Source organism: Cebidichthys violaceus, unplaced genomic scaffold (genome assembly GCF_023349555.1).
Source record: "Cebidichthys violaceus isolate CVI_PGR_0920_01 unplaced genomic scaffold, fCebVio1.0.p SCAF_21, whole genome shotgun sequence".
Taxonomy (NCBI): domain Eukaryota; kingdom Metazoa; phylum Chordata; class Actinopteri; order Perciformes; family Stichaeidae; genus Cebidichthys; species Cebidichthys violaceus.
The window spans coordinates 1296146-1314068 of record NW_027176384.1 but is presented as its reverse complement, the minus strand read 5'-3'; the positions used below and the strand labels follow the sequence as shown (position 1 = coordinate 1314068).

The window sequence follows — 17923 nt, the reverse complement described above, 5'->3', positions numbered from 1 at the left end:
TTTTTGAAAGAGTGGCTTCGGCCCGAATGAGGAAAAATCACACTGAGCATGAGCAGACAGTATTCATAGGCAAAACCGGAGAAGCTAGTGCCACTGTGGCAAGTGAAACGCGGCGGGACAACGTACTGATGGTTTTGAGGGTTGGGGCAAGAAATGGGCTAGACGTTGCTGAATGCCTTGGATGCATTGTCATTAGTGACTTTAGATGTGGCGGTGAGACACAAGCCTCCCTCAAATCCCCTCTACCGTCTCCACTGTGCTGACTTTAGATTTCACATAGAAAACGAATTAGCGAGGGAAATTTCACACCAGTGTAGTTTAAAGATGTAAAGTTTCCATTTGGTGAAAAATAAGGAGACTCCCGCATTCCCAGACAATGGTTCACATTCCATAACACCTCTTTGTGCCCTGTGAATCATACACACTGAGACAGACTGAGTGAGGTTATCTTTTCTCTCACACACACACACACACACACACACACACACACACACACACACACACACACACACAAGAAAATCTCAATGGAATACCTTGAACGCATTATATCTTACAGGGTGGTAACAGGTTACACTGAACACTGCTGGAATTAATCAACAACTGAATTTATATATTCAGGACTAAATACGGAACAATCAAAACCAAATTAAGAAAATTGTTTTTTCAGGGTCTTTAAATGATAACGTGTTATCATTGTTGCAGTGCGGTGGGAAGTGTTTCTTCTTTCAAAAAGGTACATGGCCTCACTTTAGAGACCATATTCTGGTTTAACTCTGACCCACTGTACTTGCCGTACATGCGCAGCTTCTCTGTGCAATGAAAGATTTTTAGCAACATATTGGCTGTGCTTTCAGTTTTGCCTCCAAATAAAGTGGTTTAGATCATCTGGCTTGACTCTTGGTATGTTTACAACCCGTCTGATCTATTGTTGTAGTGATGACTTCATGTTCCCAGATCTCAGTAATTACTTATCACAGCCAATAAAAATTATGACGAAACTACAAAACGCAAGACCTTAAAAACTGTAATTATCCTTTTAAGTACTGTGTAGGTCAGGTCTAACCCTCGACAACCATAGAAAACTATATGCACATTGTGAAGTGCTGTATAAAGACCCATTGACAATATCTAATAATATACAATATATCTAAATATTGCTATCTAATATTGTGAATGTCACATTGCCTATTTTTATAGCAATAATATTGCTGTTCTATAATATTGTTTTTTGATTAAAATAGTAATTTTAAGTGTCAATTCAGTCCTTCTCAAAGAAGCATTTTGTGATATGCTCATGATAATAAATACCATTTGCTTTAGTTATCTTTCTAACTGAACAAAATCTTTTTAGTTTGATACTTACTAAACTCTTGTGTTGCCTGAGTTAAACTCTCAAAGTAGCATTCTTCAATCGTGTGTTTGATTTTCCACTGTCAGAAAGATAACCTCGCTAAACTTTGAGCACACTGTCATCCATTGTATATATTTAGACTATGACTCAATGTTCTTTTAATATTTTCTCCTCTCACGGTCCCACACATGGATGGGAGTTTCGTGCAGCTCATCACAATTTAGGCCGCATTAGATCTGAAGGTATTATGACCTTTCCCTTCTCTTGAGAGACAGCTGAATACACCTGAGCCTCACCAGCCGGCATTCCCCTTCAGGTTGAGGGTATGTTTATGTGTCTTTAAACCTCACGCCTGAAGCTAAGTCACACTTAAATTGAAATAAAAACATTACCCCAACATGCCATATCCATCATCTGAATCTCACAGCTTTTCGACACACAGATGCGTCATTTAAACTGCAAACATATGATCTTTATTCTCATTGAGGAGGAGATCTAAATCCAGCTTCAGCAAGTTTAAAAAAATCTTACTTGAAGCTCTTAAAAGTTAACCACTGAAATGAGATAAATTCTTATTTGTCAGCTGCTGATGCAATTTACCAAATGAAATAGCTGCCCAAGACGAGTTGATGTAGCAGTTGGCAGAAAAAGAAGGGTTATAAAACATTGTCTTACTTTTTAAGGTTGGTTTTAAGAGAGACATTTGCATTAGAAGATGGAGTCCTGCTGCCCTAATCATAAATAATACTGTAAAAAGGCAACTTCTTTGTGAAACAGCAGCAAGAGCCAGCACAATTCCTCTCTATTCTGTGACTTTTAAAAGGCGTGTGTCCCTTTTAGAAGTGCACTTTCAGATGCTACACCCACAAACAGACAGAATTGGAGAAAAGGCATTCAAAAAAGTACAAATCCCACACAAAATAGGGATGTTTGTACGGCATCAAAAGGCTACTGCTCCCTGGCCGTGCTCCATATGACCAAATATGGAAAGAAAAATGCTGCCTTTTCCCGTAACCAAACTGGGAAAAAGAAGGAAAAAAAAGGGGGGGGGGGGGGGAGGTTCTCTTGCATGCTGTGTGCACAGTGAGATAGAGCTCTCACACTCACTACACAGTGGCCACAGAGTTGGCTCCCTCTCAAAACAGCATGACTGATGGTGATGCTGGACCTGCTGCGACATCTCAGCGAACAATGTCGGGCAGACACGCACACAAACACGCAACACCTGCACGACTCAGGAGTCATGAAAGACAGGCACACCAATCCTTTCACTACGCTGACATTTCATTTTTAAACACACAAAAGCTTTCTGCACTTTCACATATGAGCTCTATAGCGGAGTCTCAGCAGTACACTTCGAGTGGAGCCCACTGGAAGGGAACATTCCTCTTGGTGAAAAAGCATCCGTCTAAAACGCCACAGTCCTGTGCTTAAGTTAGAAAGAGTTTGTTTATCTGCCCCCCGCCCCATTATATTGAGCAGCTCTTACATTCTCCTGCCATTGCAAAAAATGTTTATGTGGGTATTTGATTTCACAAGAATCTTATCAAATTATCTGGGACATTTGTTGGGGGCTTGTTTGAACTAACAGCGATGAAGGAAAAGGGAGAGATGAAAAATAAAGAGCAATAGACACAAAGCAATAAATAAAGGGACTTCTGTTTGTTTTTCTTTACAAAACCAGCTTAACAAATCACTGACATCTTAAAGGAATAGGTCGACATTTTGGGAAATATGTATATTGACATAACTTAAAAGAAAAGATTGATACCACTCTCATTCTTGTACGCGGCACATGATGAAGCAACAGCTAGCAGGTGGTTAGCTTAGCTAGCATAGAGATTGAAAACAGTGGGAAACTGCGATACATTCAGTTGCTAGCATAGCATAGAAGTGCTAATGGTAGTTAATGATCTGCTTATGTTAGCTCCACAGGTTTTTACAAAGAAACGTAACATTTTAGAAACGGTTATGTCCTAACCTCTCTGGGTAACGAGTATCACTATTACACCTAGTTTAACCATTATCAGCTCAAAATCCAAAAATGAATGAAGAAAATCTGAAACAATTCCATAAAAGTCTATGGAGCAGAGCCGGGTAGATGTCGGACCCTCATCAGAGCTGACCGATGCTACGCTATGATTGGCCAGTCAGTCTTCAGGGGCGGGACTTAGTGAAGGGACAATTTGTTTGCTTAGTTTGTAAAAACAACATTACAACGTATGGCTTTACACAGGTTAGTGTTACTCTTTCTCCCTGCTACCAGTCTTTATGCTAAACTAAGCTAATCACCTGTAAATCTCCCTAAAGAGAAACAATCTTTTGATTGATGGGACAACAGTTGATTGAGTTGAATTTAATAAACAACTGAAATATCTCCTTTTAGGGCAACATTACTCTTTTAAATTAACATCTTTTGTTTTGCTGCCCAGCAATGAACAAAGTGATAAACAAGCCTCTCCGGCTCTTTTTTCTCCTGCATGCTCAGGTGTTAGGCGGTTTTAGCTTTCAGCGCTGCAGCACTCTTATGTAAGCATCTCCTTGAAAAAATACATCAGATAATCTGGTGCAAATATCCAGAATGTCAAATAACCTCAATAAATATGCACCCCTGCACTTGACACGCGATATTAACAGTCTGTTGAGTAATTCCACAAGGACATTACAGTCAAAACCTTCATCTTTTTGTCACTCAGGACCAAATACGATATCTGAACATACATACTCTAAAGGGCCAATACTGCATAAAAACCACACTATTCTATGATCAAATAAACCAAGACTAATGAATAAATACATGCAAGCTTTCAAAAATAATTTTCCTGTCATAACAAACCAGAGTTATGATGAATACACAAGGACAACATCATCAAGTCTCTCAGTGCCTTAGGGCGCACTGTGACTTGAGTCTATTAAATAGGACTGTAAATAAATAATGACAGACAGACGCTGTATGAAGCCAATGACAAAGGAGGTGATGGTAAACTCAATGAACTGAAAAAAACCCATCTTAACAAGTCCAAATTGCACCAAATTCGACAAGCACTCCCTTGGGTCCCAAGCAATACACCCACAAAGTGTGAAATAAATCAGATGAACGGCTCTCGAGATAAACAAAGGATCCACATATATACATACAGACAGAGATTCCTAGATTTATAGTTAGATGCACACAAGAACATGTGACTTATTATGAACCAATTCCTCATCCTTCTCTTGTGTCCATTTCTAAAGGAAAAGCAGCCTCCTCTTGTTCCTTTAGGACAGCCCATCTTGACACCTGCCGTCTGTCAGAGCATATGAGGGCGGGGAAGGAGTCTCTGTCTCCTCAACAGGACATTAATCTGCTACCAGTGAGCTGACCAGAGAGACTAGTGGAACCAGAGAACTGATATATGGTGGGCTTTAGCCCGAGCACTGCTACTGCCGACGCTGCAGCTCGAGAACAGTTTATCCAGCTGATGGCAATAAAGCAGAGTCGAAAGGAAAAGGATATAAACAGGACTGAGCAGAAATGACCTCTACTACGCTTACAATCTGTGCTTTCTTACAGTTCTGTGAGCAAAAGTTCAGCTCTTGTAACCAGAAACTGAAAGATCACAGTTTCAATCACTGCAAAAAGCCAGCGTGTCTGGCTATAAGGCCCCCAGGAAAGAGCCTGAACTTGTACTTTTTTAATAAGTGTAAGTCACTCTAGATAGGTACCAAAGCTCAATGACTAAAATATAAAAGTATATGAGATTAGCATGATCCACGGCAGCCCACAGCCTCTGGTATACGGGCAATAACATGACATGCTGGAAACATTAAGTAGAACATAAAATTGTACTTCTCATAAAGCTTGAGAGGTTCCCGATGTGTTTCTAGAAGGCAAAACATGGAAAGAAAATGGATCTGCTGAACATTTGTGACATGCTTCCTATAAAAGCTACGTTTCTGTCGTGGTGGACGTGTGGCTCTCCGTGGCCGGAGAGAAATTTCACTTTGGTGAAAGAGGGAGAGAGAACCAGAGGGATTAAAAAAAGGAATATAAACGACAGAGTAATTTATGTGGCTGGCAATAACCACAGTAAGAAAGAATGTCTTCCCATCATACCTTACATGGAAACATATATGAGGTTAGAGTGAGGCTGTAAAGCATGATGCAATGCCCCCACATACTGGGTGCCTGCTGAAAACATGACAACTGAGTGCAAACCCTGGCACAAGTTTGCCTTTTTTGAGTATGCATCCCAGGAAAACACAAAGAAAACCACTTTTGCGGAAGACATATTTATTTAAATCTCTCCAGAATGTCATAAATCTTTATCTCTTTTGCCTTGTTTTAACACACAAGTTAGTAAATCACAGCAGCGGAATGCCAATTTTTTGAAGTGTGCAGCGAGGCTTTTCAAGGGTATTACATGACAAGGTATTTTTCAAAATAAGGGGCTGCATTCCTGGAGAGAGATAGGAGGAGATTAAGGAGCGGGTAGGGTTGTGGGTGGGGTGGCGGGTGAGCAAGATGACCTGACCGGAGTTGGTCTATTACTCACAGTGGATGTGGAGAGGTGGAGTAATCCCCTGACAGTGCTTTCAGTTCAGTCCTACTGGTGGAAATCTGAGGGTTTCTTTAGGGAACACACAGACAAGAAACTTGTAAAATAGACAAAAGGCAGAAAAGGGGACGATAATAGAGAGCCTTTCAGTTCAGACAGCCAAAGACGTTTTAATTCTCTCTCTCTGGGTATTCATGCGGCCCTGACATGCTCTCCGAGAGCTGATGCAGGGCAAAGCCATTTAATGGTGGATGAACTTGGACTCCTTAGCCAGGTGTGGAAACTACAAGATGTCTTTGATCAGTATACTCAGCAGTTGATAAATGTGCTTCAGTTGCCATGCCACTGACCAAGGGAAGACATTTGGTGTTTTTAACAGAATAGAAAAATCCAACAGGGTCAATTTACATTGCACACTTAACATCTCTCACTGTTGGGCTACCTTAAGGTACTTAAACAGTTACATTGACATTCAGTGTTTCTCTCCTTAAACCTTTTGTAAGGCAACATGTTAGCAAACAGCTAGCTATTTACACAAACAGCAGAGATCGAGCAACATAAGCATTCATTTGGAGTCATGTGTCTGGCAACCTGGCAAATGTAACTCCAATATTTGCTGTTCTTTTAGCTCCGTTTTGGTCTCTACCAATTGGTAAATGCTATCTGTCTCTTTGCCGTTTGGTGCTGGGCAGGTAATCGAAACGCAGCTGGCTGCTCCGACCAAAAACAAAGCTGAGGAATGAGACTGAATCCAAACACTGAACTTGTATGCTGCAAAACAATGTAAAAAGGTTCGTAGAGCTGAAGGGACCTGCTGAGTCATGTGATATTTTTCTGCGTGATTGTCACTCTGAGCAGCATCTTTCACGTAACACAGTCATGTGATCCGTTGTGCATACAAATGTATTGAAAAATTCTAGTGCCTTGCAAACATGTTAAAAGTATTTCCTTTCTTATAAAACGTTTTCTAAAGAGATTTTTCCAATACAATTTTGAAACTTCTTAACATCGGCTTAAAAATTCCTTGTCTTTTGCGCATTGCTACTGTTTTTTGGCATTTTACCACTACCAACTGTTTATCTGTTGAATGGCGTGAAACCTTTGCATCTTGTTTTTCTGCACTACCTTATGCATTAATCTACCACCCTCTGCAACAGTCAGCAGGAATTGGTTTTGCATTGCATTAAAAGTTCAATAGTACTTTTAGGTCTGTCTAAGAGATTCAATTCAATATTTCATGAATTTTCCAGTAATACTTCTCTCTAAATGTAAGCTGGCACATATCGACTGTGCAACCAGCACAGGGGAGAAAAACACTGTAGTTATTGGAAGAAGTACTGTAATAGAAAAAGGTAAAGCATAGCTCTTGACAAAGGACTGCAGAAGTCAGCACAAAATTCAGTGGAGTAAACCAGTCCTAATCCCAGTCCACCTACACTGGTTGACAGATATGATGCTAGGAACTAGAAATGTGGAGCACATTCACTGAGATGAAAATTAAATCCCAGTAGATATCATATCCCTGTGGAAAATGTGGCATTTTTTTTCAATCTTTCAGCGGTCTGTAGTATAACATTTTAGAGTATTAAAGCATTAGCATTGCTTTTGACTTAGCGGATGCACATTCTCTAAGAGCTCACCTCTCCTTCCAAAAAATACATTCCACTTTCCTCATACCTGAGATCCTTTCAGGGCTCTACAGGGCTAACGCTCACTAGCTTTACCAGATCTCATTTTTGTGCATGGCTGTGCTGGCTTTTATTATTAGTGTGGCAGCCAGCCAGCTTGGATGGGTACACGTCTACCCCCCTCTCAAGGTCAAAGGCCCGAGTCGGGGTCTTTAATCTGTAGGTATAGAGTCGGGAATTTATGTCACTCTCTGCAGGTGTGTTTGTACTGTGTTCATTGTTTCCGTCAGTCTAGAGGCCAAAGTGACCACCAGTGCAAACACGAGAGATCTTCACATTTGCAGTATACAGTGGCAGAGCAGCTATTGTCAGCAGAGCGTCTTGAACTGTGTCCTGCAGGAGAGATACCCCCCGTCTGTCTCTATTTCTTCTCTTTCTCTGGTTATGTGACTTTGGGATCCATTGCCAGAAATTCCAGGAAACCCTAGAGCTTCATGAGACATAACAAAGCTCTCTCTCTCTCTCTATTCCTCTGTCTTTGTCTCTTTCATTGAAGATTACACTATGTTTCTCCGTCTGCCTTTTGCAGGCCTGGGAGCTTTGCAGCTCATTCTCCCTGGGAGCTAAAAGTAATTTTATTCAGTGGCTTATTGACTCATATCATACCATTTTAAATGGTGGAATTTTTTACTTTTAATGCCTGTGCTAATTCTAGACCACATACTCTTTAGACCATGGAAGACGCAATCACTGAACGACATTAGCATGATGTGGCATGTACCACTAAATTGAGGATAAAATTCAGCTTTAGAGGTTAATTTATGTGGGGTACTTAAGCCTCCTAATTCCTAAATTTATTAGAATAACACATATCTCAGACAACCATGAAATTGTAAATAATTGAGCGGTGCTCTTACGAGGCTTCTCTGGTTGCTCCGTTGAAGTCGCTTCAAGCTTTTTTTAGCTGATGGCAAAACTGCAAATGAGATTTGGTTCACAAAGCAGAGCTAAATGGGAATAAATGCAAAACGACTGCGTCGTCCCTGGCTATAATCTGTCCATGGGGGGGATCCATCTGGATCACCTCTACTCTCAAACACATAGATGCATGTCTGCTGAACCCCTCCATGCACGCAGACACACACCTACAGACATACCTATTCACCCTCACCCACCACCCACCTTGTGTTTATGTTCGGAGCTTGAGTGACTGGTATTTCATTTCGGCCTGCCCGGAGCCCTTTCGCACAGTTTGGCTTGGCCGGTGTACCATTACTGGTCATTAAGTCTAACCTGAACTAATAGGAGCCCATTTTCCAAGGTGGTCTCCCAGGTGGCTGTCACAGAATTGAGTGGCACTGCGGGGCTCGACTGAGGCACACTGAGTCTCGTGAAAAAATATGCCGGGATATATGCCAGATTCCATCACACACGGGATGCAGACTCTTTGATAACAAGAACCCATTGTTCTAGGGGGGCGTCTAGGTGTTTTGTTTCTCATTAAGGCAGGTTTAATGAGGCCGGCCATTTAGTTAGCTACGGCACATCCACCTCCCATACTTACAAATCATAACACATCACCAAATGATTCCTAATGTGTCACTTAATGTTCATTGCTTATACAAGAATGCTTATGTTCCCTTTATGTAATGGCATATTTCCAGTAAATGCCTTATGACTTTATTAATATATAACAGGGATATTATGATACCAGACATTTAGTAGTCAACACAAATACCAGTGAAATTCCATGATTCTTGAATGCATCATATTGTAACTTAATGCTGCCTCTGTTAACGTGAGCTGTTAGCTCTAGCAGCTAACATTACTAGCTCTCCTCTTGTTGTTCACAATGTAGCATTATCAGCACCATAACAGGACGCCTTTAGTCTCGAGCCCTGAGCTCCGGTACTTACAGTGTCTGCGGTACTGTAGCAAAAAAAGAGTACCGTCAGGTTTTTTCCCCAAATTTTGGCATCGACTTGGTACCAAAGTATCGGTTCTCGTGACATCTCTTATATTAGAAACGAGTGTTTTCATACACTATAATCCTAAACTGCATAATATTCAAGTGGCAGATATCTCATTATAATATAAAACTGTTCATATGTTTTAGCTGTGCCCTTCTTCGTGTGACATGTGTCATCATTAATCAGAAGAGAAGGAGCCATTAGTCTAAATACGGGGGTAATTAATCCACGCTCACACTCCATTAGACGTCATGCTCGATTTGTGCAGAGAGCTGTGTACTGGGTAAATAAGCAGAGACGACGGGACCCACAGCTATTATCCCTGTCGAGGTGCTAACATGCATTTCCAAGAAAGCTTTCATGTAAACACACACTTAGTTTAAGTGGATGTTACAACTTCAATTGACTAAAGAATACATTTTTGTCCATATCAAATAATTGTATTCATGTGTTTTTCTTAACGGAGGGAATTTGTGAAAACTGCTGTCTGATCAGAGGATAATCGTACGCATATGTATCTCAGTCATAACAAATGTGACTAGACTTTGGCATTAAAGCCAAACCTTCAGCCTCCCACAAGCTTCAACTGCAGTAGGGCATATAGTATGAATCAGCCCTTAGTTTAATAAGTACCATTTGGCTGTCATCTCGGCGGCCGTGGAGCTGCTCTATTACAGTAAAACCCCTCCAGTACAGAGCTGGGGTTATTCAATAAAAACCTGACTGAGTGTTTCTCCCAATCACCACTGGCAGAGCTCTGATGAGATAAAACGCTCTCCTATGCCAGCCTCTGTCCCTGCGGAGGACTGTCTGATTAAAATAGTTTTCTGAGGCCATATTTTTGTTCTTCTTGTCCATTTGCCAGACCCGAGCTGGAGTTGAGAGGGAAAAATTGACAAATTACCTAATGCTTACTGAAACGAATCCACAAAAAACTATCTAATCTATAAAGGTCTCCGATAAGTCTCCGGATGAGATTTCTACTTTTTTGAGAAATAGCTGGTATCGTTGTCTCAAAGACACAAATATACACACATACCCTACATTTATTACTGGTGTTAAGGTAGGAAAGGCTTTGCATCAGCTGTCCGCTTTTGATCTTCAGCCTTAATCACTTACACCCCCCCCCCCCCCCCCCCCAACAGGGCAGGGCAGTGACATGTGAAGTGGAAAGAAGTGGCAACAGCGGAGTGGCCCACTAGAGCCGGCCTTCTTACTCTCCCGTCCTCTTGCCTTGCGTGTAATGCATTCCTGAGCAATCCTCGGAGGCTCATATGTAAATGCCTGGGTATGCTTCTGATTAGGAGGCACAAAGAGTACACTCTATAAATGCACTCTTAAACAATTACCGCTGCTCCCGACTGCAGCCCCGACACAGACCTCAGACTGTGCTGCTGCCTGACTGGCTTATTCAGGTGGGAAAGATGGATGCGGACCATTTCAAACAGTGTGCCTTGGTATAAGACACATGTGAGGAGTCAGATCGAAAAAGGTTTGAGAAACACTAAATAAAAGACTTTTATTTAGCGTTGAGACAAAGTCGATTTAACGAGCACCCGACCAAAAGCAAATTAGTCACCGACACTTTTGATTGTCAATGAATGGCTTAAAGCTGCTGTAATCAACATTTTTATATTAACAATGGATCAAATAACCATGACTTTTGTGAAAGCGACGGGCCCACAGATCGTTGTAATTCTGCAGCGCAGCATTTTAGCTTTTTCAGCTCTTTCGTTTTGGTTATCTGGGCCACAACTTTACTGTTTTAGTTCACTCTCACTGCTTTTCAGATGTAATGAAAGACATTCTGATGAACTCACTGTGCACTACTTGGCCAGCACGAAACAGCAGAACGACAAAGCTAGTGACTAGCTATCGAACATAGCGGAGTATTTAGCTGCTTTAGAGCCCACTCTTGACCTCAGGAGTTGGTGGAGACCAAAAACAGAGCTAGAGGGAGAGAGAAAATTGGACATACATTAGTCACATGACCAGAAATACAATTCCACACGAATTATAATGTTGCTCTTTTCGCGAGCATGTTTGCCTTATCAACTAAAACGATGTGTGTTTGCATGTTGTTTCTGTTGCCCCAAGTAGCCAAAATAAAAAATGAATGCAGGTTTAAGTAAAAAAAATGATAAATAAATGTCCTGGTTCCACCTTCTATTTGAACTTGAACATTGATTGGAAAACAAACCATGAAGTTATTAATCAATAAAGTAATTGGCAGACTCAATGGTGTAAATAATCATTAGTCACAGCCCAAAATATATTAATGCTTTTTGAGACCATCTGACAATATTGTGCTCTCCAAAGATTTGACACCAAGACTTAAAATAAATGTTCAACTTTTCCGCACTTTGTTGGAATAAAAGATATTCTCAACTTTGAAGCTCTTCCAAAGAAACACAGTAGAAGTCTGACTCATGTGAATACCCATGTAAGGACACAGTGATTGTTTTATGTGTATGAGGTAAGTCCTCATTTCCATCATTACCACATACGAGCCCGATCTCGCTCTTTCCAGTTCTCACTCCCATGATGGCAGCCATCCAATGTGGACTCTCAACACTGTCCTTCACATTCGCCATACACACTTCAGCACACGCAGCGCCTCGATAGCCACACGCATAAATCCATCAGGCCTATAACTGACCTGCACACTGCCCCGTCTGTCCCTGAGAGTCAGTCAGACTGCCCCGTGCGATTCATAGAGCGGTTAACCTCGCTAACTGTGTAAACACATGACCGGTGAGGTCATGTGTTTACACTCAATGGTATTTTTCACACGCCGCTGGGATTTACATCACCTTATATAGTCCACGTTCCCTTAATTCCCCATTACCCTAAAATATGGGACTTTCAAAAGGTGATTTGACAGGCTCTTGATTTGCAATGTTTGTTTAGTTTTAGGATGCTATGGGAGGGAAGACGAGAGACTGAGAGGAGAATGGAGGAGGGAGGAGGGAGGAGGGAGGAGGGAGGAGGGAGGGGGGGGTGAAGAGAGGACAGGGAGGAAAGAATGGAAAGTTGGCAGGGAGAAGAAGTAGGGTGAAGTGAGAATGAACGTTATAGTCATCATTTCTTTTCGGGAGACAAGGGCTGAGGTAGAATAGATTGGTGTTAAAGGAGAGGAGGGAGGCGAAGGGAAAGTTAATGTAGCTGTTAGGAGAGAGACGAGTATGGTGGTTTCTCTGCCACAGGGACACACTGTGCACGTCTGAGGTCCCAGTGGGAGGACGCTGAAGGAAAACACAAGGCCAATCAGCTAACGGAGACATTTCCTGTGCTTGTTTTATCAGATGAGAAGAAGCCCAAAGGCTAAATGTCCCTCTTAACAACGTTCTACACTTCTCGGAATAACCCGCTTTAGGGAACGGAGAGGAGAACATGCATCTTTGCAGGATGACATCAGAAGCGCTGCTTAGGAGCACTGACCTCACTCTCACACAATCAATCATCCACAAAAACCATATGAAATGCAGACCACGTGAGCAAGAGAGGAGGTTTTACCTTTTAAGATATAAAGCACGGCTGCCTCATGAATTCAATCATCACCCACTAAAAAAAACAAAAGACTTAGCTCGAGGAAAAAATACTATAGTCTCTTTTTATGGCTATGAAACTTCTGGCGGAGCCTGGCATCTGGCAACAAGCAGATGGTGGGCCAATATGCCAATTACCAACGCCGACATGCCATGCTGCCTATTAGGCAATCTGGCCTTGAGTGATAGCACTTTAAAGTCAAAAAACGACAGGAGTGAGACGCTGATCTAACAAACCCCCTTCATCGGAGTGTGACTAAAGCCCAGAGGAATTCAAACACAGGTCTTTCATGTCCACATGACTGCTTCAGTCAGGAGAATCAAAGTTTGGGAAAATAGTTTTGAAAAAAAGGAAGTAAAGATAGAGATCCAGGGAGGACGGATCATTATGAAATTCTTCATGTGCGTGTCTGAATTTGAATCTGTGGCTTGAAAAAAGCTTTGTAAATGTGGTTTTGATGAAATTTAATTTGGTGGTGAATCTACTATAGGCCAGGGTGTGGGTATACTAGAAGAGAGGGGACTGTGAGAGTAAGAATTCTCCATCACCCAAGAGACTAATTGTGCAGTGAACAACCGCCAGAACATTCAAGAGCACCGTGGATATTTCCCTACAGAACTGTTCCATGTCAGCCTGGCAGCATAATGAGGAAGGTAGTTTTTTTTTCTCGAAAAGGCAAATAACAGGAATTTTAAATCTATATCATTAACATCTGCAGAACTCTTACACCATATTTTCCAGGACCTTAATAAACATCTTCTAAGGTTTGCTGCCTGAATCTGACTTCACAAGCAATTCAGAAGGGCTACCAGTTTTTGCCGCCCACTTGTTGAGCGTCGCTACGCGCTGAAAGAATTAACAATTCTTTTCCAGCTCGAGATCTGTCCGTCCGTCCAAGCTCACCATATTATACAACTTAGTGTGCGGTTCTGGATGCGGCGCATTCAAATTACATGCTATCGAATTCAAAGGCAGGGGGTGGGGGGGGACAGAACGAGAATGCTGTGGGGCTCCGGTCCAGGGCCAAGGTCCCATGAGTGCTAGCTGCTTGTCAATCACAATCACTTGAGATGAGGTGAACCCTGTCCTACTGCTGCTGTCGTCCAGAAGACACAAACCTTAACTTTAAGCCGGGCAACTGGTCGATGCTGATGACAAGGATGCCATTAATGAAACAGAAAGCCCTCATTGTGCTTCTGCAGGCATGGTAAGGGCAGCATCTCTTTCTAAAACCATATTCTTGGAAAAAACAAATCTGCATGAAATTAAGCCAAAGACTGGAACACATGAAACCTGCTCGACATAGTTTCAAGTCTTGTTTTGAGAAGAAACCAGAAAATAGCTCTGGCACCTGCTGTGCAGAAACAATGCATGTTTGGCCCGACGTGTCAGCATGCCATCCCTGGAAACCCAACCACATTTGGAAGAACCTACACACTGAACACAGTATAGGTAAAAATGCATTCTAAAAAAGAACAGTACGATCTGATCATTTGTGTTAGAAAATCGACTATGCCAGTTTTCCATTCTATTTAAGTTCAGTTTGCCACTTGGTTGGCTGCCTTAGCTCGATGGCGGTAAGGAACTATTGCCTTGCAAGGAAACTCTGGATTCCTGCTTTGGAACTTGATACTGTGGTGGATTATGAGTATCTAGGATCAAACTATAACAACGTACCCACATATACTGCATGCATGTTGACACATCACTGCACGGGGATAGATTCATGCGTGCCCCATGCTTTAGCACATGTTGCTTATGTTGAGAATGAGGCACACTAATTACCTGATCCGACATTTAACTTTAATCAAGTGTATAAGAGAAAGGAGGGAGAAGGAGAGGGAGCCAGCGTACAGTAACTAGAAGCCTTCACCGCACTGCGCAGTCCGGAGTCAGACTCCGGAAATGCATGGCAGTGTTCCCTACATCCTGCCCGCCCAGCCCTAACCCTGGCCCTGGCTCTCGCCCCACACTGCCAAACCCCTGTTATCACTATGTGCAATTACCTCCAGATTCTTCTGCTCTCATATCATATTGTGCCAATTACAAAAGCCCCTTTTAAGTACACTACAAAGCCCTACGTGCACTTTAGCGTAAAGCCTGCAGTTTGCTGTGTGTGTTTCTGCCCAGGAATAGCTGTGTGAGAGCATATTTGCATGCAAAAACTGAATGAAAATGTGATTTCCATCAGGGGTACTTGTATCCCAGGAAATACGTATCTAGTTGTTATGTAGTATGTGAAAAGACTCAACTGATTTGACTAAATAGAAAACAGGATTTGACAAAAACCACCTACACACTGGATACAAGTTGAAATAGTTAGCTAAAAGTAGTGGATAAACAGATAAAATAGTTGACTAAAAGTAATGGATAAATGGTTGAAATGGTCAGCTTAATGTAATGGATAGAATGCTGGAATAATTAGCTATAAGTAATGGTTAAACTGTTGAAACAAAGTCATGGATAAATGGCTGATCTATCAAGCTTCTTTGTAGTGTGAATGTACATGTGACTAATGCAGCTTAAACATGAATAAAAATAGAAGTTCAATCGTATGAAGAAGTTGTTATCCACTTTTTTTTCACAATACTGAGTGTTAAATATTATCCAGTTTAAAATCAATCTAAATGCACGTGACAGGTGGCGTCCCTGAAGGCGTACTTCGATTCATCCGACAGGGCTGTGGGTAGAGAAGAATGTTGGGAACCACTGTACTAGCAGACTGTTATGCACTGCATTCCAGAGGCTATTCCAATCACCTGTCACCAGGTTGGGCCTGCGCCTTATAAGGAGATGGAGGGCATACTCCATGTGTTTTCCAAACACTGCACAACTTATCAGATACAGTTTCATGGACAATTACTATGCTGTCTCTGGCCCGAAAGCATTTGAAAAAAAGGAAAAGAACCTACAGATCTACCCTCTGCAGCTCCCTCCCTCCGCCCCTCTCCCATTTTCCATGCTTCCATTTCACAGATACTATGTAATAAAGCCAAGATCAAAAGACTTGCCGGCCAACTCAAGTACAATGAGAGTTGAGTAGAGCCTTTTCGCCTCAGGGGTGGTGGGATTGTAAAGAATGTGATACCTTGAAACGACGAGAAGTGGATTCATCTGTGAGTGCCTTTTTTGCGAGACCGCCCCGGGTGCTTTTGTCTGCAGGAGATGCTGGATGTGTTTAAAGCTCAATACGACAATCACATTCTGTATCTCGGTGTGATCGTATGGTCAAGACTTGAACTTGGAGAGGGGGCACGTGGTGTGCTGGTAGCCATATGGGGCCCATCCTTGCCTTTTGCCAACTTTGTACACCTTCCATCCACATGTCACATTTCAACAGGTCTGTCCACACTCTGCGACTGTGGGCCAAGAATGCAGCTTTCTTTTCGGATTTGTAAGACTGTTATTCACAACCAGGAATACGTGATGTCAACGTCGATTTAATGCCGATGAAACTTTGCTTGTGGGGGGTTTGGAGACCCCTCCCCTCGCCCCGAAGGACTGAGCGCGCATTACAGGAGTGCACATACGCTTTTCTTTGTGTTGTCCCGCCGTTAACTAAACATTTACATGACAGCGTCGCTGCTCGGCCCAATAGAAAAGTTTATTATAGCTCACAATCATGAGTTTGCGTTGCCTTTAAGTGGTCTGTTGTTGCACAAAGAGGGAGCGGCTCCCAGCCAAGATATCCTTAAAAAAAAAAGTATCAGCAAGCAGCCCATGCGCACAGCGGAGACTCATAATGTGATAATCTCCCGTCGTCAAATAATGCTTTTTTCATTCGCTTAAAGCGTCAGCGCGTCACACACTTTATTCCTAATCGCGTCTGTGAAACTGTAAGCGTTGAGTTTGCAGGCAGTTCAAGCTTCTTCTTTTTTGTATTGCGCTTACCTGTGGATCTTAACGGGACAAAGTAGAGCTCTTGAGTCGAGTGTGAGGAGAGGAGAGGGAGCCAGTCTGCAGTCGGTCCTCCGCTACACTCAATGATAGAAACTAAACTGAATACCCGTGCAAGCCCCTCCCTTTAAGACACAACCGCACTTCTACTCTTGGCCGAGTTGTCCGCTCCGGTCTGCCCCTTAAAACGGGAAACTACCGCTCAGACTGCTCTACAAAGCGTTCACAAAGTCGGCCCCAGTGCGAAGGGACTCCGCGAGGAGCTTGTGCAGAACTCCTAACAGCGAAAGTGACTTTAGGCACAAAGTGCCTTTTTTTGGTTATCCTTAAGGGGGCCTCTGAGAGAAAATCATCTGTCAAGAGCGATCATATGAAATGTTCATCTTGGGACAAAAAGGAGGCCAGTGTGCTCACAGGCGGGCCGATAGGCCTTAAAAGCTCTCATGTTAATAGTAACGCTCACATGGTGGTGAATAACAGTTTTTGCCTCGCATGAATAAGAATATGCACAATCTCAGAGATGTACCGGTACAAAGAGATGCAAATTTAAAGAAAAGGTTAGTATGTAATTTGGGTGAACTGACCCTTTAAACTAGAGTCTGGAGGAGAAAAGCCATGATGTATTTGTGGGGAGAAAGTTACACAAATATGTTGTGTAATATGTTGACTAAATATTTTTTAGTAATTGCAGATAGTTGGAATCCTGGTTTCCTTACAATCCTTTCTATGTGTATTGATGGTTTATCTAACTAGAGCAACTTATGGGTCAATGAAATGTGTATTATTACCTTTCAACATATTTTCTTATTTAGAGAGGTGGTGTCCTATATGGACACAAACCCATGCCCACAATAATGCCACTACTGCATATACTGTGAGAATTTAAGCAGCACAACTTAAAACAAATACCTGTAATAATACATTTAACATTACAGATATTTTTGACTTTCCAGAGTAGACAAATTAGACTTTAAGAAATGTCATGAGACA

General features: G+C 42.1%; 1 protein-coding gene across 11 annotated transcripts in view; it reads right to left on the bottom strand.

Moving 5' to 3' along the window:
- Positions 1–17166, bottom strand: part of cald1a (caldesmon 1a) — a 53017-nt gene extending 35851 nt beyond the window's left edge. For 2 of the 11 annotated variants that reach the window (XM_068716835.1, XM_068716845.1), the window contains exon 1: positions 16928–17166. The gene's annotated coding sequence lies outside the window, so the exon portion shown is untranslated. Of the gene's footprint in view, positions 1–5886; positions 5962–11307; positions 11438–16124; positions 16149–16927 lie in introns of those variants that run through there. The other 9 variants (XM_068716838.1, XM_068716839.1, XM_068716837.1 and 6 more) reach the window with 9 other exon arrangements.
- Between the last annotated feature and the right edge of the window lie 757 nt (positions 17167–17923).